Genomic DNA, 3,978 nt, shown 5'->3' with positions numbered 1-3,978 from the left:
ATCTGACCTGCGGGGTGGCGAGGAGTCTGTAGACCGGTCCCTGGCTAGTCCTGATGACTCTCGCAGAGACCGCTCTGACTCTGAAATAGCATCTGAGGTAGAAGATGCCCCTAATGGTCCCGTAGAGGAACCCCCAAGTGCCCCTGAAAATCCAGCGTTGTATGCGGAGAGAGTGAGAAGTTGGCAACGTGACGTACCTAGATTTGGGGGGTCAGTGTATTGTGAAGAATTTCGTTTTGTCAATCTTGAGCAAATAAATTCAGCTGAACGGGTTATTGAAGCCATACGTAGGGGAATACAGTTATTCTAGATGACGTTATTCATAGCTGCCAGCCTGGCCCCCAGAGGCCACCACCGCAGCAGGGAGCAGGTGCGATGCAAGATTAAGGACCTGTGGCAGTCCTATTCCCGGGCCTGCCTGCCCGAGGCCGACCCGGAGGCCTGCCCCCACTTTCTGGCTCTGGACCGCATCCTGGGGGCTCATGCCGTCCCTGCCCCCCGGGAGGTGATAGACCCCGGAGCAGAGGGACCATTCCCTGACACTGAAGAGGAGGAGGACGACACCGAGAGCCAGGAGCCTGGTGGAAGCCTGCCCAGGACCCCCGAGGCACCCCACTGAGCCGCTCGCCTGTGTCGTCCGAGGCCGGGGAGGCCTCCACATGTGAGTACCATCATGCTCCCCTTCTGTGTACGGGGGGGTTGGAAGGAGAGGGAGCCCAGGGACCATGCGCCTGGGCCGTGCCCACCACGGAGCAGCAGCTGGGTGCCATGCGTTTATAAAAAACGTATTGGATAATGCCAAACACACACTGTCTGTTATGCCTGAGAATATTGTGTGGTGTTACAGTTGTTGGCAACCTCTGTATAAAGAACTGCTCTGTAAATATCCCTTTATCAATTTTGTGGAGGGTCTGCCTAATGCTTTTGACAATGATCGTTTGTTTCCTACTAATAAAGTGAATCTGATTACGGTGGATGATCTGATGAACTCCGCTTGTGAAAGGGATGAGATTGAGAGAGCCTTCACCAAGTACGTGCACCACAGGAACTTGAGCATTGTGTATATCATTCAGAACGTATTTTGTCAGGGGAAAAAGAGCCGTACGATTAAGCTAAACGCTAAGTACATGGTTCTGTTCAAAAACCCCAGGGATAAACTACAAATGGCTACGCTTGCTCGGCAAATGTACCCCGGCAAGGCTCAATTCTTTATAGAAGCTTTTGAGGATACTACCAAAAGAGCTTATGGCTACCTGGTGGCGGATTTAAATGCGTCCACGCCAGAAGCTTTAGACGAAGAACCGGTCTCTTCCCTCCAGACTGGCCGGTGGCTTAGACTTTGAAAAGAACACCCGCCGGATATAAAAAGAGACTATTTATCGGTTTACCCTTTTTAACAGCTGCGGGTTGCCGACCGAAAACATGTCTAGCTGCGTGAAGAGAAACCTGGCTCTTTTAAAATTACTTAGCAAATCACCCCCGCAGCAAAGGAAGGCCATACTGTGTTCGGCCTCTGACGATTTAGTAGCGGCCATCTCAGAAATAGCACTCAATACCTTAAAAGGAAACGTGCCTTTGATGCAGAATCAAGCGAGCGTGCTGAAAAAGAAACGCACGCTTATAAAAACATTGCCTAATAAAAGGGTCTCGCTTAAAAGAAAGAAGCATCTGGTGAAGCAGTCTGGGGGATTTATCGGCCCTTTGTTAAGTTTTCCTGTCCCTCTGATAACGGGGCTTTTGAGTAACCGATAATGGAGTATGCAGAAAAAATGTACCTGGTGCCCAGCCATCAGCTGGAGCAATTAAGGGCTCCCCCTCCAGTGGAGGAAAATATCAGAACAACCGCGACTCGCTTACTGGATATTGAAATGAAGCCTGTTTTTCGAAGGACTGACTTAGCCGAATATGAAAAGGCTAAACTCTACAGCGCTGTGCTTCAGAGGTACCTAACATACGTGAGGCAAAGTGATGCAGATAAAGGGAAAATAAGTCTGTTTCTACCGGAACAGAGTGACACCGCCAAACCTCCAGAAACAGCAAACTCCTCAGACTCTGTGGGTCAGGAGGTGTTGGATAACGTGAATAAGCGTTATAAGAAAAACGCCTCAGTGCTGCTAAATAAACTGGGCCAGGATAAAACTATCGCTTCCTGGAATGATAAAGGTGCATTTGTGTACAAAGGCTCGGTGGTTAATGGTTCTAACATGCTTGACTTAGTCAGAGCCGTCACCCAGACGCGTTCTGTCCCTAGCAGACATGTACCTAAAGGGTGGGATGTATTTATAAATGCCACGGCAGAACGAAACGTCCCATCTTCCATCATGGGCAGTGCAGACAACAGAGTTCTTTTGGAACGCCTGAAGGCCTCGGCCACTGACGCTGGGATGGATCGAGAAACACCGACTCCTTTTTTGCCTTCTAAAAAACAAAAATTGGCTAAATTATCTGACTGGCTCAGTGTGTGAAGTTTGTCATGTTCAAAAATTATTTTTAGAACTTGATCACATTTTGCTTTAAATAAAACACTTCTATCTATCTATTATGTCTTGGTATTTTTTCTGAATTGTTCATTGTTTTTAATAACAAAAATGAAGAAAAACAAACATCAGTTGCCTTTAAATCCCTTACCTGGGTTGCTTTATTGAGCAACATGGCTATGAAAGTCATTGCAGGATACGCATGTCTGAGTTTGCTGAAACATGTTTGAGCAAGACTAGGCATGCCCAAATATTTAAATTTACTTTTTACAAAGTTCATCGCCATCTGGTCATTTTTCATTAAGTGATTAGAATACATTTTTAAAATCTGGTCAAAAGATAAACCCCTGCTTACGGTAATGCAAGAAAAACACAGCCGCAGGCGACAGAGGGGGTGTTGTAATTGTCTAGTGTGAAACACAATGTCGGTGGCATTTTTGTTTAAAAATTTCACAGTGCTTCTAGGAAACAAGGCGCTGTTCGGGGGGTGTCCATATGAATCAAAAAACTCTCCGCGGGTATGCTCTGCCAGATACAAGGCAAGCCAGTGTTCACCCGGCTGGTTGTGAGGGTGCGTGTTGACTACCAAACCTAGGGGTCTCTGAGAACCTGCCACCAGGGAGCCAATCACAAGGGAACACATCCAAGAAATTCTCCTTTGTATAAGGGTGTGTTGATAAGACACGTGAGAGCTGCACGGTGTCCATCTTCACATGTAGTCAAACCGAACGTTTCTCTTCTGATTTATCTCTATGACGTTGTCAAGAACCCCATACGCTTGGTTGTGCCTGGACAACGGGAAGTGCCAGGAATGGGACTGTTTTCCATGCCATGGAGAGAGAAGGGCAGAGAGCAGAGAGGGAGAGGCACAGACGGGAGGGCCGTGATACTGACAGCAGCCACTGGGGGCATGTAACAGGGTGTGACTCCCCACCACGGGGCTGCCTGCTGGCACTTTTCAGCCCCAGAGCACCCCCCCTTTGGCCAGTGTCTCACCCTCTGTTACCTGTTTTTTTTTCCCTCCACCGCTGGGTATTGCCCTAATGTAAAGTCCCCTCGCTCTGGCATCCTCCCCATCTGGGAACCCCCGACCACCCACGTCCTCCTTGTTAGACTGACCCACTGCCAGTGAGACTCTTTCCTTGCCAGGAGCCTTTATTTATACTCCCCTCTGTTGGGCCCTAAGTAGCTTGGATCTGTCACAGCTGCTGGGGCCACAGCTCCCCTGCTCCAGCCCCCTGGGTTTTAACCCTTAAAAGGCCAGTGCAGGGTAGACTCCCTGGTCACTGAAGGGGGAGCAGTCAAGTTCTTCCCCCCACACACACACAGCCTGCAGGCCAAAGGGGGGACACTGGAGCCTAGACCCCCCCCAGACACCCTGCAGGCTGGTGGCAGCCCATGGAGCCTGGCCAGTCCCCCTTAGATCTCCCCCAAATAGGCTACAGCATGCCCCCTAAGTGCCACCCCCCAGACCAGCTGCAGGTCAAGGCTGCCCCCAACA

Source organism: Pelodiscus sinensis, chromosome 19 (assembly GCF_052426305.1).
Source record: "Pelodiscus sinensis isolate ZL-2025 chromosome 19, ASM5242630v1, whole genome shotgun sequence".
Taxonomy (NCBI): domain Eukaryota; kingdom Metazoa; phylum Chordata; order Testudines; family Trionychidae; genus Pelodiscus; species Pelodiscus sinensis.
Note: the sequence above shows the minus strand (reverse complement) of the source record.